The 25,921-nt window shown below is 44.3% G+C and overlaps 1 protein-coding gene across 10 annotated transcripts in view; it reads left to right on the top strand.

Moving 5' to 3' along the window:
• The first annotated feature begins 2,130 nt into the window (after nt 1–2,130).
• The window catches only part of Kcns3 (potassium voltage-gated channel modifier subfamily S member 3), a 62,947-nt gene continuing 39,156 nt past the window's right edge, over nt 2,131–25,921 (top strand). For 2 of the 10 annotated variants that reach the window (XM_085830202.1, XM_085830198.1), the window contains exons 1-2: nt 2,644–3,104; nt 7,306–7,455. The gene's annotated coding sequence lies outside the window, so the exon portion shown is untranslated. Of the gene's footprint in view, nt 2,338–2,643; nt 3,105–3,609; nt 3,781–6,105; nt 6,126–7,305; nt 7,456–25,921 lie in introns of those variants that run through there. The other 8 variants (XM_085830203.1, XM_085830199.1, XM_021179549.2 and 5 more) reach the window with 5 other exon arrangements.

Here is a 25,921-nt window from a genome sequence, read left to right as displayed (position 1 = left end):
CTCATGTTTTCTTTCTACCTGGCAAAAGGCAGCATAGAAACAAAAGCTTTAAGTACCCACGAGGCACAGATGGAACCTGTGGGCTCCGTGACAGCCTTCAGTCATTCACTGCATAACCATGAAGATCCCGAAGAAGGTCCCTGAAATGTGGCTGCCAGGGAGTCCCTTAACTAGTGGGAGATAAACAGTTAAAAGCCAGCATGCTGGGGGCTGTGCAGTGGGGAAACACAGGGTGCTAAGGTGGGGTGGAGGGGAGATTCACGACCCATGAGGGAGGGAGCCTCCCAGAGGATCTTAATTGTTAATGGAGTCCAGCTAACCATCTGTGCAGCAAAGAAGGACCGAGTGATTGGGAATAGAGACTCACTGTGAAGCAGGCAGTCCTGAATAGCCTGGTGGTTTAGGGGGAGGGGTTTTATGCACTCAGTGATAGTGACATTCATATTGAAGGGTAAAGAGTAGAGATGACTAAGGCACCAACTGGACAAACGCTGAACGTTGTTACCAGTGTACACTCACCCCTGTCCTGCAGCCTGAAGCGAGCCCATCTTCATTCTCTCCTGCAGGCCTGTCCCCGTTTAAGAGATGAGCAGAGATGAACCTGTGCTGTTTTACCACTAGTGTCAAGCTGGTTTTCTGTCATTTGGACTTTGAGAATGAAAAAAAAAAATCAAGGACCAGTCTGGGTAGGCAGAGGAAGAATATGATTCTGTGAGTTCATGGTATGTGTGGAGGGGTGGGGACTGGGGAGGAGAGAGAAGATTAAGGTTTCAGGAGCAGATGTGCTTTCCTGTTTATTGTGTCATGTGTGTTGCTTGGTCCCCAGGTGAGGAAGGAGTTTCCCTTTTAGGTGACACACCACAACTGAAGGCATGATTCAGGATGCATGCAAATGGCTGACCTGCTACCTCAGACCAGAGGCCCTCTGTACACAGGATATAGTATGCAGGCTATACTGTCTGTTCCTGCCTCCTGAAGGGATAGTTCCTGACAGCCTGGGGTTGTGCCTCCTCTCCTCTTCTATTCACCTGTGCCACCCAGACGTCATGAGAAGGACTTACTGCTCTCTCTGCACTGCAGATACCTCCTGCAGGCCACAGACAAGGCCATTTGTCCTTGTTCTTCTTAGTCAAAGGAGACAGGACTTGGTGCTTTTGAAATGCTCAAGTGGCTACCTAACTGCTGGGGAGACCCAGAAGCATCGATTCTGTGATGCTGATAAAATGTAAATGTTTAGAATAATTAAATCTTAGGTTAAAGATGATGAATTGCTCATGAAAACTACCTTCCACGACTCGTCAGACACCAGAGTAGACATTTGCCTTGGGTCTTCTGTGACCTGAGAGGGGCAGGCCTGAGGGGACCAAATAATGAAGACATAAGGGACAGAAAGTCCAAATAGGCTCTACAGTGGCCCACACCCTCATTTTGAGGCAGGGTCTTCTGCCCACTACTGAGAACTCTCTCCTCTGGGGCAGACCTCTTTTGAAGATACAGGTTTCATGGGCTAGTGAAATGGCTCACTGCATAAAGGCACTTGTCACCAAGCCTGACCTTCTGAGTTCAATCCACAGGACCTGCCTGATGGAAGCAGGGGACCAATCCCTGATAGTTGTCCTCTGAGCCCTTTTTCCACATGCCAATGTGTGGATGCACCCACACAGATACATACAGAAAAATTAAATGTAATAAAAATAAATAAATGCAAGCTTCATCTCTTTGAAACCTGGTGCTCTTTACCCTCTGACTCAGTGTAGGTTTTGATGGAGGAAGAACCCTTATGAAGCCCACAGACATCACAGGGCACTTCCATGAGTCCAGAAAAGCATCTTTCTCCTTGTATAGATGCCTCTTGTCACCATCATAAACGTCCCTAGTTTTGCTAGGTGCATGTCTGTGGTGATTGTCACCAAGTCTGGGTTAGGGGCCGGGAGCAGCCAGCAGAGCTTGTAGTGTCTGTCTGGTGGGAACCCTGAGAACACTGGGCGCCTACAATTCTGAGCAGCTGGCTTTGAGGAATGGTTGCATGCCTGCACAACTTAAAAATCTGCAGTTTGGGGGCGGGAGGGGGAGCGCGGGGGTGGGTTCCCACGCGTTCCATTTCTCTTCCGGGCTGTTGGTTGTGTTTTCGCTCAGTGCCAGTGCAGGGAGGCCAGGCGTGTCTTCAGGACCACACGCTGCCCTTGCATAGGTCCTTGGTTGTTAATTCAACCTTAGCTGGAGCCATTTCTCGGTGACTCCCTCTCCCATTCCCAGCTTTCCACTCAGTTCCTTTTTCCTTTCTCCATATGAGGTGCATATGCTTGGTGCATAAGTCCAACCATCTCTTCAGACTTGGTAAGTCGAGGAAAGGAACAAAACATCTTGTTCCTCACTATGTGTGAGTCTTCAGGGAGCGGGCGGTGGTAAACAGCGGCAGAATCAGGGGCGTTTCCTCCTTCGTACTTTGTTGTAAAACAAGTTGGGGCCTCGTGACAGCTCAAGAAGACAGCTCAAGAAAACCCTGGCAATTTTGCGAAGTGTTGCTTTGGACACGACTTTCAAGAGGCATTTTTCTTAGGCCACGAGAAAGGTCATTTTTCTTCTTCTGGATTGAGGTTCTCTCCGGGGAGTGCGCAGGGTGGGAGGTGTGGGACATGACCTTGATATCCCTCTGGGGCAGGGCGGGACACTCCTGAGGAGGTGACTCTGCACTTGGGCCTGGGCCGGGATGCAAGTCCCGCACTGCTGTGTCTGGGTGCAACCATCGGTGCGTGGGGCTCACCGTGGGACCCCCCTCAGTTTGCGGCGGTCCGTGCGCGAGCGCCGCGCCCTGGGCCGGGGGGAACCCTGGCGGAGAGCTGCACGCCAGGCGGCGGGAGGAGCAGAGAGCAGCAGGGCGTTGACTGAGAGACTGGCCCCGCCCGGTCCCGCCCGCCTCCCGAGGCACCCAGCTCCGGCCGGGCGGGATCCGCGGACTCAGCGACCCGTGCGGGCTAGCCCGCTCTCCTGCCGCTGCGGCGGCGGGCGCGGGGCTGCGCGGCGAGGCCGGATCCCTGCAGCACGGACAGGCGGCGTCGCAGAACCCAGCCAGCCAGACGCACCGAGACTCCCTACTCCTGCAGGTACCTGATCGGGTCTCCACCTCCCCGCGCGCCCGTGACACTTCTCCGTGCGACCCTTCAACTTTATTGTACCTTCCTCCACCTTTGCTCTTTCAGTCCCCAATGGCTCTCAGGTCGTGGGAGTAAATGCTGCTAAGGGTGCCTGGCTTCCTCCTCATCCTCCAGTCCCGGAGCCAGAGCCCGCCGTCGCTGGAGCTCGAGCTCTGCCTGTTGCGCGAGCTGCGGACTGCCCAAAGCGAGCGTGGGTCTCTTTGGATGCCTGGGGAAGGGAGCTAGGGCCAGCTTTTGGGAGTAGGAGGTTAAGTGGAGGACTGACTGGAGACTGGAGCATGGGTGAGCCAGGGAAAGGCGGCACCTCCTGTGGGGGCATCCCCGGGGCGTTTCCTAAGCTGGGAAGCCCTTCCTTTCCTTTCTCGGGAGGAGGCGCTTTCCTGGCAAATGTTAGTGTTTCCCGGGGCGCCTGCTCCGCCTTCTCTGCCATTTCTCCCCCTCCCCTCTGCCCTGCAGTGTTGCAAGGCGCCCCGCGACAGTTGCAGGCAAGAGCGTTCCCAGGGCCCTTGGTGCGGCGCTGAGCCCGGGAACAGTCAGCGCGCTTTAGATGGGGCGACTTGGGGCTCACTGGGCCCACGTGGAACGGTCCCCAGAGTCTCATTTGAATCTGCGGTAGTGGCGCGAGGTGGGTCCGTAGGATCAGGAACTCTAATTTCTTTCATCCTCGCTGGTGGCTCCAATCAGACCTCAGGAGGTGCCTGGAAGGAGCTAGACCTGCCGGCAGGGGCCGCGGCTAGCCTGGCCCGGACTCCTTTCGCATTGCAGAGCTTATGTTTCCTTGTGCCCCTCTCTTCCGTATCCCTTGCCTCCTTGTCAGATTTAGGACAGGAGCACCCTTTGCGACCTTGGTCCCCTCTTCCTTGTACCTGTCTGGTCTAGAGAGAACGCGGTGATAGCGTAATTTCAGCGTCCCTTGGCAAGGACAGAAATCTGCCAAGAACTCCCTTAACCCGTAAGAGTTATTTGGGGGGCCGGGTGAACCGAGATGTTCCTTTTGATCACACTAAGAGAGTGGATTTGTGATTCTTCCAAGCTGTTGGGTTTTCTCTTCCACTCTGTCTGCTGAAGGCAGAGAGACAGGTGAGGGGAGGAAACTAGATCAGAAGGCTTCCCACTCTTTGAATAGATTTGTTTATACAATTTGCATAACCATCGGTTTAGGACTGGGTTTTACTCCTCTAGACTTCTTGTGAATACCCTTCCAGGTAAACTGGAAGCAAGCATTTCCCCCAGTACCTTGCCTCCTGTTAAAGGTAATGGTTTGCTAGAATGTCTGTTGATTCTGTACTTGAACTATTTCCGTGGGTTCCTAGCTCTCTGAGGTGACCGATTCACTCAGTGTGCTCTGGCCTGTCACAGCGGAAAGGATGCCAGAGTTAGTTTTGCTCTTTTCCTTCCAAGTAATTGGCTTCTGTCTCCTCTTACACCGTCTTTTCAGGACTAGACGTTGCCGGTGTTGGGATGGGGAGAAGGTCATGCTGAAGTGATTAAGACTTCTGGGTCTAAAGCATGTTGTGAACACACTAAAAGAACTAATGGGATTTTGTGTGGGAGCTGACAGTGCCTACCCACAGCCATGAATGAAGGCAGCCTAGCTGTGTGGTTTGCCTAGGAGAGCAAGTTGGGAAGTCTAAAGCTGTCTTGGATTTGTTCAGAAATGTTAAAATACTAATAACTCCGTGGGCAGAATTGGTGTCCTAGCTCATCTCTGGTGCTGTGGTAAATTACTCACAAAACAACTTGAAAGTGTATTTGACTTATAATTTCAGTTCATTGTGGCAGAGAAGTCACGGCCGCCCGAACTTGAGAGTACTGGTCACATTATGTTCACAGTTGAGAGCAAAGAAAGACGGATTAACACATGTATGCTAGTACTCTGGTAGCTTTCTAGTTTTTCACTCAGTCCCTAGTTCCAAGCCCAGGGAATAATGCTGCCCACAGTGGGCAGTTCATCCCACATCAATGAATGTAACTGAGATCATCTTTCACAGACATTCTTGGAGGCTCTTCCTTCAGGTAATTTGAGACTGTGTCAAATTGACAGTTAAAATTAACATCACATTTGGGTTTGCCAGCAATTTCCCAACTAAGGGTCATCCTTCTTCTGCTTTTCTTCTTGGGAAGAGGAGGGAAGGAGATTCCTGTATTGTCTGTCCATGGAACTCTTCCCTGCACTGTAATTCTTTACAGATATTGCATGGCATCTCTCTGTTCTTCCACAGATTCCAGTCTGCTCTTGTGTGGCATTTGGTACTGGAATGTGTGTCAGCTTGGAGAAAGCAGGTACCAAAGGACTTTCCTCCTCTCCCCTTGAAAATAGAGAGCATTTTAAATAGATAACATTTATTGACTGCCTAAGGCATTGGCTGGATACTCTGCTAGGTGCTTTTCTGGGGATTGTCTCATGTGAAGATGTAAGGCTTGCACTCTTTATATCACTGCAGTGTTGATGTGGAAGCTTGCCATGAATGGAGTGCTTCCTGAGTATGATGGAGGCCAACGGGAGGGTGGCCTGAGGTTTCCCTAGGAAGGAAGGACAGCTGTCAAGGTAGGTGCAGGCAGAGGGAAAGATGGATTATTCCCGTTTACTTCTCAGGCACTAGCATGATGGATCCTTACAGTGTCACAAGTGAGACATAGCTTTTCTAAAACCTTTTAAAAAAATTGAGGTCTCATGTAGTCCAGGTTAGTCTCAGACTCATTGTATAGTCAAAGGTGACCTTGAACTTGACTGACCTGAGTACTGGAATTTCAGATGCATGCTACCGTACCTGATTTATACTGTGCTGGGATCTACCCAGAGTTTCCTGTATGCTGGGCAAGTACTCTACAACCAGGCTACAGACCCAACACTCTTGTGTGGAATATCTACAAGGAGATCTCAATCAAAGAGAACCGACTACCAACCTCAATAAATGGTCCTTTGTGGCTCTTTGACTTAGGCCACTTCTCTGGATTCTTTCTGTTTCGGTACAAAGACTTAGATCGCTATTATTGTTACCTTATACTAAGATCTAAATGCTAAAAGCTTTTTTTTTTTTTTTTTTTTAAAACTCCTATTAACTCATTTCATTCTGAGGATAACCACATGAGGTAGGCTTAATCATTGCCCTGTTGTATAGGAGAAGGAGGAGACAAGACCGTCCAGCAGGAGAAATGTAAAGCCAAAACCCTGAGTCTTGCAGTCAGCCTGCAGAACGACTGTGAGGCTCTACACCCTATGTCTGGTTCTGTGTCTCACCTGCTTTGCCCTCTCTGTAGTGAAATCTCAGACAGAGTTTGGTCATGTGACTGGTAGGGAAACCCATGGTTATCAAGTGACTTTAGGTTCTGTGTCCCAACCTTAAGAGGAACCTGGAAGAATAGAATTTAAAAGCTCAGCTAATGCTTAAAAGAACTAGGACCTGAGTCATAGCAGGAGAATAGAGACTGGTGAAATCATACCAAGATTAACAGACAAGAGTCAGGCAGTGGTAGTGCATGCTGCATGCATTTAATCCCAGCACACAGAAGGAGGAAGAACTCTATGAGTTTGAGGCAAGCCTGGTCTACAGAGTGAGTTCCAGGACAGCCAAGGCTACACAGAGAAACCCTTTCTCAAAAAACAAAAACTAAAACCCCAAACCCACAAAACCAAAAAACGACCCCCAAACAAAAACAAGAACAAGAACAAAACCAAAACAACAACAAAACACCCCCCAAAGACAGAATTTAAAAGTTTTGTCTTTTCCAGCCGGCTTCTCAGTGGACTCTGCTCAGCTGACTAGAAAGGAAAGAGGGCAGGCAGAATATAAAGGATCTAAAGAAAAAAATCACCAGCTAGACAAACATCATGGTTGTTTTCAGATAATATCTGAGAAACCTAGAAAACCCATAGATTAGAGCCACAGTGACACATTCCCTAACCCAGCGTGGAGGAACTGTCCCCAGGTTTGTGTCATGGAGTCCTCATGGCACCTTGATTATGATAAGTCACAGCAGGGCAGAGCTAGCAGGATGGAGAGATGAGCTTCAAACATGGACTGACTCCAAACGCACTGTCTTTTAGCTTCATTTTCTTGTTTCCAATGAAGAGTCCTTTGTGGTAGCTGAGTTAGAATTTCATTCTGAAAGCAACCTTTCTTTTTCTTTCTCCTCTTTTCTGAGACAGGGTCTTAAGATTCCAGGCTGACCTCAAACCTACTCAGTAGCTGACCTGAGCCTCTTCCTGCCTCCTTCTCCTGAGTGCTGGGATGATAGACCCACACCACTATGGCACGTGCAGATCTGGGACTCCAACTCAGGACCCTGTGAATGCTAGGCAAGTACTCAGCCAGCTGAGCCAATCGCCAGCCCTGATGCTGATTTCTCAATTCTGACTATATTGGTCTGGAGCTAAGTGAGCACAAAGGAAGGGAAGTGAATAGGAGAAGAAGATGAGAATTTTTCTGTTGTTATTTCACTTTCCATGGGGCTGCTATTGCAGGATGCAAGGGCAGGAATAGGAGTTGACTTCAGTAAAATGCTTAGAACCTGGAATGAAAACGAAGGCTGACCTGGACCCTGCAATGCTTGACTCTCTTATTTGTTCTCACCATATTTTGAAGCTTCCCAGGATGAGCACATTATAAAAGTAATCTTTAATAACCTAAAAATAGCTACTAGCCTAGATTGTGATATTGTCGTCTTTGTTTGGGGCTGGGGGTTGTCTCACTTGCTTTGGAACCCTGCAGATCCTTGGACCATGGTTTTCTTGTAAGAGACACTGTATAAATATTGTCTTTAATTGCACAAGTGTTGCATGATAAAGGCTCATGGTCTGCTCGCTTTTAGTCAACAGTGCTACAATTGAGCAATCAGTGTTTATAAGCAGCTGGCTTCAGTGAGCTTGGGGACCTTCCAAATGAATGAAATGTCCTGTTTACTGTCAACAGCACATCTACTAGATGCTCATCAAAGCTAATGATTAATGAATGCAGTCAGATATTTGCTCTACAAGAATTTGAGCACCTGCTTTGTGATGTATACTATGCTAGGAGCTGGGTCTACTGTGGTAAGGGTGACAGATACTGAAGAGAGAAGATGTGTGTGTGTGTGTTGCGGCCTGCCCGCAGTCCACAACACGAACGGTTCAACTGAGAATGGCAGTTTGAACTGAAAAGAGAGGAATCTAGACGGGGCGGAAGAAACAATGGAGCCAAGACAACAAACATTCTGATCAAGGCTCAATTTTACTATTTTCAGACACTCAGTTATAAAGGAAGGGGGAGGGAACCCAACTTCCCGCCAAGTAACTCAGGGTCCAGTAGCAGGATGAACACGTGTGTGCCTCCAGGCAGCAAAGGCAGGTTCCAGCAGTAGGCGTGGCAGGACGAATGAGCAGTTAGCTCCACCCTTGAGCAAGCAGGTTCCAGGCTGGGGGAAGGGAGGCCACATTTCCTCCCATTAGTTAACAAAACAAACAAAAATAAAAAAGGGGGTGGCCTGAGGCAGAAAAATTATCTATGTTCAATAGTTCTGCCTGAGTTCTTAGGGCTAAAGAAAAAACCTGTTTCCGTGGGATTCCCTAACTTTTCTAATGGTAAACTGTATTTGGCTAAGACTGTCTTTATTATCCTAGTAATCCACTTAACAGAATAGGCTCTGACTTTATAATGCTAATTAGTGCTGAATAGGTAGCTACCTGTTTGCATTTTAAGTAGGGCGTTGGAACCCTGGCTGAGTTTAACTAAACAAATTTAGAATAACACTGAGCTGATAATCCTCCGCAATTTTGGGTGACAGGCAGGGGAAACAGTGAGAAGGGGTAAGACCAGCTCTTTAGTACAAGGCCAGTTGGCTTTTTTATTTGGGTGGGAGGCAGTGAAGGGCTTGCCCTTACGACAGTAAGGTCTCCAACCTCTCTCCCCCCTATTAATTAAGTTTAAATAGGCAATGCTTAACAGAGGTGATCAAATGATTTTTTTTTTTTCATCCATAGATGAGTGGGCCTTTAACCTTGACTTGGGTGGACATTGACCTGATTCCTCCCGTGAGTGTTATAACAACTCACATCTGTGGCTCTTGGTATATTTTGGGGAGGGGAGGCAGAGCCTTAAGTATTTTTGGTTTTTAGCTGGAATCAGATACCAACCTCTTTCAAATCAGGTGTGTCGCACAGGGAACTCAGAAACGGTCAAGCTGGACCTTCCCTCCGCAGTAATCTCCTGCGCCAAGCGGTACCCATACTGTATTCATATGATTATGAATCAGTATCGCAATTCTGAGTTATGCGCGGTCTCTATATGAGACTTGTCAACCTCAGATTTAGCAAGGCCTAGACAAGAATTATGTCAGTATTAACATCACTAATTTTGGTTAAAATAGGAGCTGAAAGTCTTTCCTCTTCATACCTGTTATTCCTAATAGCCTGAGGAACTAAGGACACCTTGCAGTAACAGCAAGGGTGAAAAGCCAGAGGCCAGCTAAGGGACTAAGCCCATCTCTATCAAAATAAGAACTAATCTCTGTAAATATATATGAAATTTCTACTTCCCTAGCTCTCCTGGTAAATCTAAATCTTATCTTAGACTGAAAACCACATGCTGGGATGTCCTTGGAAGGGAGATTAGCAGTACCACCTGTTTGCTCTTAGGGGCGGAGAACTGGAGAATGTAGATTGACCTGCTTGAGAAAAGGAAGAATTCTAAACAATGAGAGTGTAGCAATGTAAATTTTCTGTTTGGAGAAGTCAAGGTACTTTATTTAGATGCAAATTGTAAAACTAAAGCTAATCTCCGGCCTCCTGTAGGGGAATTGGCTCAGAGGAAAACAGTTTTTTTCTGAGAGCTTCCACTCCCAGCTGAACTCTAAGCACAAGAGGAATTTTAGTCTTTAGAATGATACTTACGAGAAGAGACAGAATCTGTGTTTACGTGACGAATTAATCTCTCTGGTAGCCACCGTGCTCCATCTTCATCTCATGAAAAAACACAAACCGAGCCTCTTCCCCAGATTAGAACTGGATCTGGACCCTTCCATTTATTAGTCAGGGCGTCCTTCCATTTTACCAATGCATAAGAATTAGAAGTAACTGGGTGCCAGTGACGTTCCGCTGCAGACTGACCTTTAATGTCAGTTTGCAAAAAGTTTAGGACAAATAAGGTGAAGGCAAGATGAGCCTTTGGTGACTTTGGGGGAAATGCTCTGAATTAACTTTGCTAGGTAATTTAGAATATAGGAATCTCTAATAATTGAACTGAATATTAGACCAGTCTAAGATTGAGTTAGAATGGCTGGTCACACTGAAGAAGAGTGAAAAATCATTATGACTCTATTAAATGACTAATTTTACTAAGTCTGAATATACAGTCTCTGATGTACTATTGCCATAAAGTTAAAAGGCTAGAAGCTAGTCTAAACTGGAAAAATGACAAGCAAGGATTTAAGGTAAACTTCCCTTGAGAAGCATTAGTTAATAAAATACTTTCCACTTAGGAAACAATATATACTGAAAGATTAAAACTTTTGGCTTCTTGTAAAGAAGCAGAAACAATAAACATTTTTCTTACATAATGTAAAGCTATATTAGCCATACGTAGAGGCAAAATTTTCTAGTGATTACCAGTTTACTAGAAGCAAAAATCTTTGAATTTAAGCATTATTTTAAACATCTGAATAGATCTGTAACACTGTTAAAAAGAAATTTTCTTGAACACAGGGAAAAACTTTTTTAGGCATTGTTTGCAAAACAAAAGAAAGGGCCACAAGCCGCTCTGGGGCTGCCCAGAGCCCTGTATTGACTCAAAGGTAAAATACTTTTTAATCTGAGCATTAATCTTAAATTTGCAATCAAACTGCAAGCTGCAGTCAATGGAACAATGGCAGTTTTAACCATAATTTTTAAGTTTTTGTGCAAGGTTAGGATAATATCTACAACTTTGGGAAAGCAAAACCTATGTTTAAAACAATTTATCACTGTTAAAATCAATATTAGAAGCATTACTATCATATTACGAAGTTTGGATATCAATTAATACCTATGAATACCTATTAAAGCAAGCTTTAACGCTTTAATAAAGAGGCATTGCTTTATATCTTATCTTAAATTCTACTATTTAGGATAGGAACCACATTAATCATTATCTAAACTAGAAATATCTTAAGAGACTCAGCCTCTGAAGCTTAATCTCAAACTCTAACTAGCTTAGCCGTGTGTCCCTATGAGTAGCACCTCCCGAAGTGGTGACTATAGGTGAAGCGGGAGATTCGCAAGAGGACCAATTCTCATTAAGGTAATGGGCAATTCCTCTATCTGAGTGATTTTTGTTAAAATTCAGTCCATCATCAGAGTTTCCACATTTATCAATTTTTGAGTTAAGAAGATCTTTTTCTGAGGAGGCCTTCTCTGATAGGCACTCCTCCTGAGATACCACAAGCTCTGCCTGAGGGCGATTTAGCCCTGGAAAAGTTGCATCTTTTATAGCATCATTTACAAGCGCCCAGAGACCTAGGGTAAAATTATCTGTCTGAGCGATATTTAGGGCCTCACCAACTTTCTCCCAGGTTCCACAATCTATCGTTTCTTCTTCTTTGAACCATGGACAACAGCTATCTATCTTATCTAAAAGATCCATGACTTTGAACCCTTCCTTCTTCCACCTAAGCAGCTTTCTAAAAAGCTGCGGCACACCACCTGTCTCCGTATCTAGTTCCGATTAACGAACTACTGACCCCAAGCAGAAACAGTGTTGGGTCAGCACTGATTCAAACTTGATTCGTATCCTACCGCATCCTCAGCAACACTTTACAAAACTGAAATTTTAGGCTAGCGCTAGCATGTGTACCTGTCCGTTGCTCCGATGCTCCTCCGATACGAAGATCCTTTCCTTTCTTGTGGAGCTCCACACAGCAGTCGTTTCTCTTAGCATCCCTCTGCCATTCTTCAGGTCCCAGTTCTGGCGCCAACTGTTGCGGCCTGCCCGCAGTCCACAACATGAACGGTTCAACTGAGAATGGCAGTTTGAACTGAAAAGAGAGGAATCTAGACGGGGCGGAAGAAACAAGAGCCAAGACAACAAACATTCTGATCAAGGCTCAATTTTACTATTTTCAGACACTCAGTTATAAAGGAAGGGGGAGGGAACCCAACTTCCCGCCAAGTAACTCAGGGTCCAGTAGCAGGATGAACACGTGTGTGCCTCCAGGCAGCAAAGGCAGGTTCCAGCAGTAGGCGTGGCAGGACGAATGAGCAGTTAGCTCCACCCTTGAGCAAGCAGGTTCCAGGCTGGGGGAAGGGAGGTCACATGTGTGTGTGTGTGTGTGTGTGTGTGTGTAGCTGATTTAATGAGGCCAACACACAATGGATTGCAATTTGATATCAGCTTGAATGTTATTCTTATTCAAAATTCCCATGGAAACACTGGAAATACTGTTTGACTAAATACCTGGGCACTCAGTTGCCCAGATCAGTTGACACACAGAATTAAACTAACCATTAGATCAGGTTTAGCAAAGTATGCTGACCAGAAGGTCAGTAATGAATGCCACCATTATTGTATTAGGGTTTCCATTGCTGTGAAGATACACCATGACCAAGGCAACTCTTTTTTTCTTTATTTTAATTTTTATTATTTTTATCCTTTAATCTTTTTTTTTATAGTCCAGTCACTATCCCCCTCTCATTCTGCCCTTCAATAGTTCTTGATCCCATTCCTCCACCCCCATCTCTAAGAGGATGTCCCCATGCCCCAACCCCACCAGACCTCCCCACTCCCTGGGGCCTCAAGTCTCTCAAGGATTAGGTATGTCTTCTCTCACTGAGGCCAGACCAGGCAGTCCTCTGCTGTATATGTCTCCCAAGGCAACTCTTATAAAGAGCAACATTTAATTGGGACTGGTATGTACTTTCAGAGGTTGAGTCCATTATTATCATGGCAGAAAACATGGAAGCTTGCAGGAAGACATGACACTGGATGAGCTGAGAGTTCTACATGTTGATCCAAAGCCAGCCAGAAGGAGGCTATCTTCCAGGCAGCTAGGAGGAGGGTCTCAAAGCCCACCCCCATAGTGATATACTTTCTCCAAGGCCACACCTACTCCAATAAGGCCACACCCAATTGTGCCACTCCCTGGGCCAAGCATATTCAATTCCCCATAGTTATGCTGTTCTTCCTTTTATTTCTTGGATATTTTCTTTATTTACATTTCAATGTTCTCCCCTTTCCAGGTCTCCCCTTCGGAAATCACCTATCCCATTTCCCTGCCTCCTTCTGCCTCTATGATGGTGTTTCCTCATCCACCCACTCCCATTCTCCTGCCCTGGCATTCTGCTACACTGGGGCATTGAACACCCCCAGGCCCAAGGGCCTCTCCTCCCACTGATGTCTAACAAGGCCATCTTCTGCCACATATGTGGCCAGAGCCATGTGTTGCACCATGTGTATTCTTTGGTTGGTGGTCCAGTCCCTGGGAACTCCAGAGGGTCTGGCCTGTTGACACTGTTGCTCCCTCCATGGGGCTACAGATCCCCCTTAGCTCCTTCAGTCTCTTCTCCATCTCTTCCATCGGGGACCCAGGAGCACAGTCCAATGGTTGGCTGTGAGCTTCCTCCTCTGTATTTTTCAGACTCTGGCAGAGCCTCTCAGGAGAGAGCCATTTCAAGTGTCTATCAATAAGCACTTCCAGGCATCCATAGTAACGTCCGGGTTTGATGGCTGTACATGGGATGGATCCCCAGGTGGAGCAGTCTCTGGATGGCCTTTTCGTCAGTCTCTGCTCCACACTTTGTCTCTATATTTCCTCCTGTAAGCATTTTGATTAACCGTTTAAAAAGCACTGAAGCATCCACAGTTTGGTCTTCCTTCTTAGGCTTCATATGGTCTGTGAATTGAATCTGGGGTATTCTGAACTTTTGGGTTAATAACCACTTATCAGTGAGTACATACTGTGTTTGCTCCTCTGTGACTGAGTCATCTCATTCAGGATGATATTGTCAAGTTCCATCCATTTGCCTGTGAATTTCATGAAGTCATTGTTTTTAATAGCTGAGGAGTACTCCATCATGTAAATGTGCCACCTTTTCTGTATCCATTCCTCTGTTGAGGGACATTTGGGTTGCTTCCAGATTCTGGCTATTATAAATATGGCTGCTTTGAACATAGTGGAACATGTGTCCTTATTACATGTTGGAGCATCTTCTGGGTATGTGCCCATGAGTGGTATAGCTGGGTCCTCAGGTAGTACTATGTCCAATTTTCTGAGGAACTGCCAGACTGACTTCCAGAGTGGTTGTACCAGCTTGCAATCCCACCAACAATGGAGGAATGGTCCTCCTTCTTCACATCCTCGCCAGTATCTGGCCATACCCAATAGTGCCACTCCCTGAACCAAGCATATTCAATTCACAATAATTATGCTGTTTTCCTTAAAGAAAGAATTCTCAGTGATCTAGATAAAGCTGTAGGTAGTAAGACTGAGCTAGGACCATAGAATTGAAATTGACTCACAAAATCATTTAATCCATTTGCTGTGTTATGATTTCCTTTCCTTCCTCCCCTTCCCTCTCCCCCGTTTCTTGTCTTCAACAGGGTATCTCTATGTAGCCATGGCTGCCCTGGAATTCCACACATAAACCAGGCTGGCCTCAAACTCAAAGAGATACACCCACCTCTATCTCCCAAGAGCTGCGATTAGCATGAGCTACCATGCCCAGTGAGTTAAAGACTCTTTTTGGTTAAGAAGACTTAAATCCTGGCAAGTAGTGTTTTCAGATATTAGGCAGCCAGCAGACTGGATCCAGGAGCTTGGATATGCTTATGTCTCTTTACTTTTCTTCTGCTACAAAGAAGTCTGGCTTTCTTTAACTCTGATTCCTGTGCCAAGGTAAATGTAAAAGTATCCCCTATGATTTATTTGAGGTAGAAGTTATAATTGGCCAAAAGATGGGAGACTTTGTGGTTAAAGGCTGTGGTTTGTGCATTTAGCCTGAGAAGATGCTTTGGTTCTGGCAAGGATGTTTTCACATTCTAGTCTTTGAAGTCAATAAATAACACATACTAGGCAGTGGCTGTCTCGTGGGTTTTTATGATGCCTATTTTTTTTAATTAGGTATTTTCTTCATTTACATTTCAAGTGCTATCCCAAAAGTCCCCCAGACCCTTCCCCCCCCACTCCCCTCCCCATCCATTCCCACTTCTTGTCCCTGGCATTCCCCCATACTGAGGTATATAAAGTTTGCAATACCAAGGGGCCTCTCTTCCCTATGATGGCCGACTAGACCATCTTCTGATACATATGCAGCTAGAGACATGAGCTACGGGGGTACTGGTTAGTTCATATTGTTGTTCCACCTATAGGGTTGCAGACCCCTTTAGCTCCTTGGGTACTTTCTCTAGCTCCTCCATTGGGGGTCCTATGTTCCATCCAATAGATGACTGTGAGCATCCTCTTCTGTGTTTGCCAGGCCCCGGCATAGCCTCACAAGAGACAGCTATATCAGGGTTCTTTCAGCAAAATCTTGCTAGTGTATGCAATGGTGTCAGCATTTGGAGGCTGATTATGGGATGGATCTCCGGGTATGGCAGTCTCTAGATGGTCCATCCTTTCGTCTCAGCTCCAAACTTTGTCTCTGTAACTCTTTTCATGGGTGTTTTGTTCCTAATTCTAAGAAGAGGCACAGTGTCCACACTTTGGTCTTCGTTCTTCTTGAGTTTCATGTGTTTTGCAAATTGTATCTTGTATCTTGGGTATTCTAAGCTTCTGGGTTAATATCCACTTATCAGTGAGTACATATCATGTGAGTTCTTTTGTGATTGGGTTACCTCACTAGGATGATGCCCTCCAGGTCCATCCATTTGCCTTGGAATTTCATAAATTCATTCTTTTTAATAGCTGAGTAGTACTTCATTGTGTAAATGTACTACATTTTCTGTATATGATGCCTATTTTATAAGTGTGAGGATTTCATGAGACCACTGAAGAGAACATTTCAGAGGATTGAGTGCCAAGTATTAGGAGAAAGTTGTAGGAGAATGTTTGGGAGGGACCTGAGGGTGGGGCAGTAGCTAGATCCTGCTGTGGCTTTGAAGCCCAGTTCAAGATGTTCTGGCTAATTCAAAGGGCGGTGAGAAGACATGAATGAATTTGTAGTAGGGACTCTGATTACCTTGGTGATTTGATTTTATCTGGGTAATCAACAGCTATGAGACTGTGTTCTGGGGTTGAATCTTTTTCCTTTCAAAATTTATGTTTTCTATGTGTCATGTAAAACAGTATAAATTCATTATATTTTCTATCATCTATCTATCTATCTATCTATCTATCTATCTATCTATCTATCTATCTATCTATCTATCTAATCTATTTTCTGGCATCTACCTAGTATCTATGTATCTATGTATCTTTGTATCTATGTATCTATGTATCTATATGTATCTATCTATCTGTCTGTCTGTCCGTCTGTCTGTATGTATCTACCAATCTATCTATATGTATTTATGTATGTATATATTTATGTCTGTCTGTCTGTCTGTCTATCTATCTATCTATCTATCTATCTATCTATCTATCTATCTATCATCCCTTATCTATCTTCCATCTCTACCAATCAGTAATATATCTTTTTTTATCATTTTCAATTATGTATCTATACCCATCCATCCATCTATCATTCCAGCCATCCATGTCTATTAGTTTATCCTTGGTCTCTGTCAAAACTAAAAAGCCCCCAATATCTGCAATCCTCTCATCATCTCCTCAAATCCTTTTATCCATTTTCAACATCTTTTGAAATTTATTGTGTAGTACAGAATCTATGCAAATGATCTTTAACAATCTAAGAATAGTTGCTGGACTAGATTACTGTAATTTGTTGTTGGGAGGGAGTGTCTTGAGATGGGAAGTATGGTAAGTCTGATGAAACTTCCTTTCTAAGCCTTGAGAATTTTAGTCCTTAAGCAGACTCATCAGCATCTTATGGAGATTTGAGAGTGAATGTCAGCGTGCTATGCAGTTTTTTGGTGAGCAACTGAGTTTTTCCCAGCTCTTCTAGATGTACCTTCTGTAAGGTGTTATACAGGTTGCCTCATCATATGGAAGCTAGTACTTTCGTATGGAATGATAGAGTGAAAGGCATGGACTGCACAGCTGGCTGCATTATATGGCCCTAAATAGTAACAGAACCACTGCTTTTATCAAGAATTTTTATCAACAGAGCTAACAGCTCTGGAACACATTTTTAGCCTTCATCTGCCCCTTGGTGGGAACATCTCAGAATCCATTTTTATGCAGGTACTAGATCTCTGGGCCCAGCTTCAGAATGTTCAGCTGTACTATGTGCTGTAGAAAAGAGGAAATAACATGGTGCATTTGTTACATTTTTTCCTGCTGTGAATAGAGTACCATGGATATATTATACATAGAATGTCATGGATAAGAGCAGCTTACAGAAGGAAGAGTTCGTTTGGTTTATGGCTCCAGAGGAACAGTCCATAAGAGTGGGGGAGCATGGCTGTAAGCAGACAGAGCCAGAAGCTAAGAGATCACACTTTCAGCCATAAATGTGATGCAGAGAGAGTGACCTGGAAGTGGGAGGAGACTATGAAATTTTCACACACACACACACACACACACACACACACACACACACACACACACACACGTGCGCGTGCGCACACACATCAGTAATGTGGTTCCTTTAGCAAAGCTGTACCACCTCTCTAAACATTGCCACCAACTGTGTACCAAATGTTCAAATGTCTGAGCCTATGGGAGACAGTTCTCATTGAAACCACCATTGGAGGACCACATACATAGTCATGCTGCAGATCCCTGCACACAAACACAGATCTTCTAGGAGACAACAGTGCTCATGGGTGTTGACTGCCTAGCCGATTTGACACAAGTAGACAACCTCAAAGATTACTGCACTATTTTATCCAAATTAGTTTCATGAACATGGCTTTTAACATCCCATCTTTAGGAATTTCTTTAGGCTCTACTCAAATGGGTAAGTGTTGAGCGGTTGTGAATTTCCCTACTTTAAGTAGGAAGTTTGTGGATGTGAACCTTTGTGCAAATCAGGTTAAGAAAGCCACTGCATTTTACTCTGGGACACCTGGGGCTTTGTGTTTTCAGTATTTGTTCTTGTTTACTGTGGGGTGAATATTTTCTTGCAATATGATAGGATGGCAGGGAAGTGAGCACCTGCCTACGGGTACTGGGCAAAACTGGCTTCTGCAGCTTAGCCCTTGAGACACCAACATCCCTGCTGGCTGACGAACACAGTGCTCTTTGGATTTATGTTGCCTCCTAACTCTCTCTTCTGTTTTGTTCTTCTTCATATCAAGAACTGGGAACTCCAGAGAGAGGTAGATGCATGTAGAAAATGAGGTGGATAAGAGGAGGTATGAGAATTAATTTTAATAAGTCAAATTAAAAGCATTTTTAAACTTACATTGCCTGGGGATCTCATTATTTTGTATTTTTTTCATATTCATAAAGTGTAATGTTCATCATAGCAGACTGGGCAAAGCATTGAAAACATCCCTCCAGGATGGCTCCCAGCACCTGGTTGTGGATGTTTTGAAGCACGAACACATCCCCCACCCTTTTCTTTTTATATAATGGCCTGGATACTACACAAGCCATAGTATTTTAATTTTATCATATCTTTTAAGAAGTTAAGGAAAACTTGATTTTTCACTGCATGGAGTAGTCACTGTGGCAACATGTTACAGCAAAAGACACTTGGCTCTCTGGGAATTTCATTGTAAATATACTGATGATTCATGGTTTGACAAATGAGCTCTGTTTAGCACCAATAAACATTTTTCTGAAACCCTCTGGAAATGCCATAACATGCCAGGGCTCAGACTGGGTACAGAGAAGCAAGAACTAATATGGCTTATGTTTATCTCTCAAATAAACCTTGGAATTGTAATTGTGGTGATATTGAGAGCATGGAGAAACTGACTGAAATTCACATGTGGTATTTGGAGGTGTGGGGCTCTTTGGAAAGTTATTAGGATTAGATGAAGTTCTGTGGATGGAACCCCTGTGATGGCATTGGTGGCTTTGTAAGGAGAGAAAGAGAGCCACGACCTTGCATGATTACTCTACCCCACTTCATGTGGTTCCTGCTGGTTAGCATTGGCTCCTGCTGGTTAGCATGTAGCCAGAAGGTCTACATCAGATGCTGCATCATGCTCTTGGACTTTCCAGACTCGAGAACTACGAGCCAAAGAAACTTTTGTTCTTTATAAATTACCCAGTCTCGGGTGTCTTGAGAGCAGCAGACAGTGAATTGAACCCAATTATGACTTTTTATTTTTGTTTTTACTCATTCACTTTATATCCTGCTCACTGCCCCCCTCCTAGTCACCTCCTCCTACAGTCCTTCCCCCTTCTCTTCTGAGAGGGTGTAGGGCCCCCTGGGTTTCCTCCCACCCTGGCACATCAAATCTCTTCTCAGCACACTAGCTGCAGCCCCCAGGAAAGGTGGTGTGGTGTGAGAGATTCCTCCCTGGGGGCACTCTCTCTCTACTTGAGCAGGGAGACTCCCTTAAAACGTTATTGGTTCTTTGTGAATTTTATATCATGCACTTCAATTCCATTCACCTCCATTTCCTTTCTTACCTGCCCTCCACCCTTGTAACCTCCCCACCTAAGAGAGAGAGGAAAAAATCTCATTGTGGAAGCTGTAGTGTGTCACAGTATGTTCAACCTTATATGCTTTTGTACACAAGTCTTTCTTTGCAGATGTTTATTGCAATGACTCCTTGGTCTGTCATGAGACCTCTAGGTTAAGCCTTCCTTTTAAACCTAATTTTATTATATTTTTGGGAGTGTATGTGAGTGTGTTGTGTATGTGTGTGTGTGTTTGGGGGCACAGATTGAAGACAGATGTCTTTCTCAATTATTTTTCCACCTCTTATTTTGAGACAGGGTCTCTCATCCTAGACCCTAGAGCTGACTATGGGCTGTAGCTACAGGAGCATGTTGCCATGTCAGCTTTTTATATGGGTGTTGGGATCTGAATGCTGCTTCTTATGCTTGTGAGATAGATACTTCCACCCCCATTGCTTTTTTTAAAAAAAGAAGTAGAACATCAACTTAGTCATATTTCCACCAGATAGACTTCTCCCACTTGTCTGAATCAGACATTGATATCATGGTACACCAGGATATTGCTGGGTTCTACAAACACAGATTTGTAGGGATATATGTTCAGCATTGTGTCTGTATGCAGGAAGGGAACAGGAAACACAATGAAAGTCCTGGGAAGTGGTGATGTTTCAGCTGGTATCTTTTTATTAGTTTGGTTTTAAAATTTGGTGTCTAATTTGCCTGCTTGCATGTCTATGCACCAGTTGCATGCCAGGGGAGGATGTCAGATCCACTGGACCTGGAGTTATAGATGGTTATGAACCACCTTGTAGGTGCTGGGGATCAAATTTAAGTCCTCTGAAAAGCAGCTGGCACTTTCTAAAATTGCTGAGCCATCTCTCCAGCCCCTTCAGCTGATTTCCTAAAGACAGAACATTACATAGAAGCAAGATAACCATTAGGAAGAATTGGTTCAACAATTTGGAACCAATGGGAGAAATCCTGGTATGGCTGGGAGAGATAAATGGCCTATTGGGGGCTGCAACAGGGAGGCAGGAAGTAGCCTGATGGATGCTGAAGCCAGATGAGCAGGAAGTAATGTTATTGCTTGATGGACAGTGAGTTTGGGCTCTTCCCTGATGGTGCTGGCCTACTTTTGAAAATGTACTTAGGATACAGAAAAGTCCCTGTGACTATATGCCAAAAAGAGGATATGGACAGTATTGAGGACATGAAGACATCATTTGCTTATCTAATGCTGTGATTTGAGAGGTATTAGAAAAGGGCACCTGTTCCTTCATGTCTGAAATGACATAATCACACACACACACACACACACCCAGAGGATTCTTAGAGAGGGTTGAGTGGAAATTTTGGCTGCATAGCTGCTTCCTCTTCACCAAGTCTCTTGATATGTTCCTGTTTGGATGTTATCTGGTTAAAAGGCAACAACTAAGGATGTCCCGGAAGTTCCTGCTGCCAGCTTCCTCTCTGAGCTTTAGTCCAGGCACTGGATGGATAGGTGTAATGGCTAGTTCCATGCTCTATCAACTAAGTGAATTCCATTTTTTTTTTTTCAGGAGGGCTCCTTCTTATTCTTACTTTCTTTGATTCTAGAAACATCCCACAACCTTTTGGGAAAAAGGAAATCATGTTTGTGTTGGTTCATCACAACAATTTCCTGTTACATATGTCCAAAGATCTTCAAGAGATGTAAGAGATGTCCAAGGTCTATTTCACACCATCTTAAAGGCTCGTTTTATAGTTTTTCCCACTGAGTTGAAATGGGAGCAGGATGAACCTCAAGATCATCATTTGCAGAAATGCAGTCAGGGATGCCTGGGATGTACGGAGAAATGAGGTCTCCAAGGATTAACCCTGCTGTACCCCAGGCTCAGTCCCCAGGGACGTCTCATGGGTTCCTGGAGCCTTTTGGGGGAAACTCTTAAGTTGTTAGAACTTCCAGTTGTTAGTTAGATGATTCTCAGGGTTCGTGTAGAATTTAGGGATAAAAATAATAAAAATTGATGCAAGGCTTATAACACACTAGACAGTGGTATAAATGCAATGTTTATATTAACCTATTGAGTCATGATTGATTGTAGGTACTATTACTTAATAGTCACTTTTTGTTTATTACCCATCAATAGCCATCTGTGTATCTGTGTTGGAATGTTTTTTTTTTTATCATTGATATATTATCTGTGTACCTATATACTTATTTATGTTTCTGTCATGATTAATATTGTCAACTTATCAAGATTTAGGCCAGTGGTTCTTTACCTTCCTAAGGCTGTGACCCTTTAATACCATTCCTCATGTTATGGTGACCCCCCCAACCGCTAAATTACTTTTGTTGCTACTTTGTAACTGTAGTTTTGCTACTGTTATGAATTATAATGTAAACATGTATGTTTTCTTTCTGTTTTTAATAATTTATTTTTATTTTAAATATATTGGTGTTTTGCCTACATATATGTTTTTGTGTGTCAGATCTTGGAGTTACAGACAGTTGTAAGATGCCATGCGGGTGCTAGGAATTGAACCCAGGTCTTCTGGAAGAGCAGTCAGTGCTCTTAACCACCGAGCCATCTCTCCAGCCTCAGTATCAAAGGAGTTGTAACCCAAAGGTTGAGAACCACTGATCTAGGAGACAAGCCTCTGGGAAGGCCTGTAAAGGATTACTTGGGTCAGGTTAATTCAGGTGGGAAGACCCACCTTAATGCTTAACCATTGAGTGGGCTGGCATCTTGGACTGAATAAAAAGGAGGAAGGGAGCTGAGCACCACCATCCATCACCCCCTGCTTTCTGCCTGGGGGACTCAGTTTGCTATCTCACACACATGCCACCATGTCTTCCCCAACCATGAAGAATTTCTCTTCAAACTGTAAGGCAAAATAAACCTTTCTTTCCCTAAGTTGCTTTGGTTAGGTAACTTATTGCATCCATAAAAGAAGTAACGAACATTACATCTGTCTACAGATTATCTATCTGTCTATCTGTCTATCTATCTATCTATCTTCTATCATCTATCTATCTATCTATCTATCTATCTATCTATCTATCTATCTATCTATCTATCTTCTATCATCTATCTATCTATCTATCTATCTATCTATCTATCTATCTATCTATCTATCTATCATCTTAGCTTTGTCTAACATTGATCATCTACCAACCATCTGCATGCCTCTCTGTCTATTTATCTCTCTATAAAAATAACTAATACTGCTAGAAAGCAGCAGATTGAGATTAGCATGCCAGAGGACTGGTTTCAGGGCCTTGATCCTATGACTCTGAGTCAAATTCCTACCTTTTCTGGTTGGGAATGTTTTTACTCCTATGTAGTTCTGGTTTCCTCATTTGCGACTGGGAATAACAATGATAACATTTGTCTGGCATAATACAACATTCAGCAAAGTAATTGATGCAGTGCTTGGCACAAAGTAAGCAATGTATAGATAGGCTTCTAAGAAAAACTGTTTAGTGACAGATCCTGTTAGAAGGCTACCTGCACTCGTTTATTGAGATCTCTGGTACTTTGTAGACATTTTGTCACTTCTCACACAAACAGTTGTGTGGGGATAAAAAGGCCTGTGGATTATTCCCTTGCTCATTCAGGGAGATAAAGATGGTTTGTTTTTGGGGCAAGATCCGGGTGTATTCAGAGAAGCCATCAGCAGAAGAGGCAGAATGGTGTCTCCTTGCACTCCTTTTCCTGAGTCTTGGCTTTTGTATGCTATGGCTTCACTCTGCTCTGCACCCAACCATATATGTGCATATATATGTGTGCATGCACATTTGTACAGGTTCACAGTTGTATGTGGGTGCATGTGCACATGTGTGGTGTTTAGAGATCACCTTTGAGTGTTGTTCCTCAGGCACTGTCTGGAATTCATCAAGCTGTGTTAGGCTGGCTGACAGCCCCCTGAATTCACTTGTTTCCAACTCCACAGTGCTGAGATACAAGCATACACTACCATCACTACCACAATGCCTGGAAATTTTACATGGGTTCTGGCAAACAGTTTTGGATCCTAATGTTTATATGGTAAACAGTTTACTGAGTGATGCGTTCTATCCCAGGTCCTGTACTCAACCATTTTGAACTTCCCTTTTCTTGTCCATCAGTAGTGAACCATGAGTATGCCTGCCTCTCTGGATTGGTCTGGGAATTCAAAGGTCATTAACTCATTCATACATTCATGATTTATTAGTAGGCATCAATGATACAATGATTAAGGAAAATGAGACTCCTTGCCTTTGAGGAACTTCCAATGCGGGTGGCAACAGTAAACAGATCACTATGTTACAGAGAGCAAATTAAATATTGTCCAGGCAGACACAGGGGCTGGTGGTTGCAGGGGTGAAGTAGAAATGGGTTAGGGGTAGGGAGTAACCTATCCTCAGGGAGAGCAGGACGAAGTGGAGTCGTTTAGGGCACTCTGAGTAGACGAAGCAGGTGTGCAGACCTCTGTGAATTGGAGCTTGGGAACTTTTGGCAAATTTTAAGGCATTCTTCATCAAGTCCTAGTTGGGTTGTGGTAGTTGAGGATGATGGTTGAGAGAACTCTATCTCCTCGTTCACCTTCCTAGCTGTTATACACAAGACATGCTTGGTATTCAGTGTTGTAGTTAGGGTCTCTAGTACAGTGAAGAGACACCATGATCACAACTCTTATAAAAGAAAACATTTGTTTGAGGATGTCTTACAGTTTCAGAGATTCCATCGTGGCAGGAAGCATGGCAATGTGCAGGCTGACATGGTGCTGGAAAGGAGCTGAGAGTATATATCTTGATTCACAGGCAGCAGAAAGACACAGTGTGTGCCACACTGCGTGTAGCTTGAGCATATATAAACTCAAAGCTGCCCTGCTCCAGTGTTACACTTCCTTCAACAAGGTCACACCTACGCCAAAAAGGCCACACCTCCTAATAATGCCAGTCCCTGGGAGCCAGGCATTCAAACCTCCACATTCAGTGTCTGTAATTTAAGAGTCAGGAAACCAAGGCTGAGACAGCTCCATTAGCTTTTACTGGATCTAGTGTTTATCCTGAATGCTTGAAGAGCCTCCTGTGTGTGTAGTGTAACAATCCAATCCTAGTAAGGAGTGAAGACAGTCAGAGAATACTGTGGCCAACCAGAGGAAACACAGCACTTCCAAAGGAAAAAGAAAGGATGTGAGAGATTCATGGAACATGGCTGAGAGATTATTGTTGGCACTGGCTTGGTGTCAGTGGTATCAGTGGGAGTGAGGGGAAGATCTGTGTCTGGCTGGCATGGTTTCTGGATGTCTAGCTTGAGATTCAGGTGTGCTGAGAGTAGAGAACAAATGGAACACTGGGATGTGTTTAGGATCTCAGTGGATTATTTAAATGGAGAAATCCAGTAGGGGCAGTTGTAGGGGCCCAGAATGTGGTTGTGTGTGTGTGTGTGTGTGTGTGTGTGTGTGTGTGTGTGTGTGTCTACATTCTGTTTTTAGATGAGGTTAGGGAGAAGAACAGGGGTACAAAAGGGTAACTGGGGATGACTAAGCTGTAGAGAAGACAATGAGGTAACTTGGAGATTGTCTCCAGGCCATGAATGTCTTTGGCTTGGCTCAGAATCTTAAAAACATGAGTAGCAATAGTTTCCAATGTTTAAAAAAACTACAAAAGGACTTGTGAGTGTTTCTGATGAATTGGATGATGTAGCCTCCTGAGACCCAAGGGTGAGAGGCTGCAGTGAGCTCAGCTCTTTTTGGATAAGCTAGCATGCTTTTGCTTCTCATAGTGGGCCAGGACGTCTCCTACTTTCACTGTAGGCATCGTCCTGGTCCCTGAAGGTATTTAATTTAAAACTTGAGCAGAGGAAGTGGGATTTCCTATGGATTTACACATGCTGTTAGAGAAGTGGGAGGAACAGTAAAGTGGTGTTAGTGGTAGGGAATGGCAGGGTCTAGGGAGTTCCAGAGAGAGAAATGCCACTATCTGGTAAACCCCACGCAGACTCGGAAGCATCTTTGGGGTTTGCTGCTTGGAGCTGCCCTTAGCAAAAACACAGGTAGTGTGGTAGAAGAGGAGCAAAGGAAGGGTGTAGAAAGTAACTTCAGAGAGCTGTGTTTGGGAGCTTGGGGCATGGCTTAGCTCGTAAAGTGTTTGCAAACAAGCAAGAGAACAGGAGTTCAAACTCCAGAGCCCATGTATAAAATAAATGGGCATG

Source organism: Mus caroli, unplaced genomic scaffold (assembly GCF_978045245.1).
Source record: "Mus caroli unplaced genomic scaffold, Mus_caroli_1 scaffold_14, whole genome shotgun sequence".
Classification (NCBI taxonomy): Eukaryota; Metazoa; Chordata; class Mammalia; order Rodentia; family Muridae; genus Mus; species Mus caroli.
Note: the sequence above shows the minus strand (reverse complement) of the source record. Positions and strands in the feature narration are given on the sequence as shown.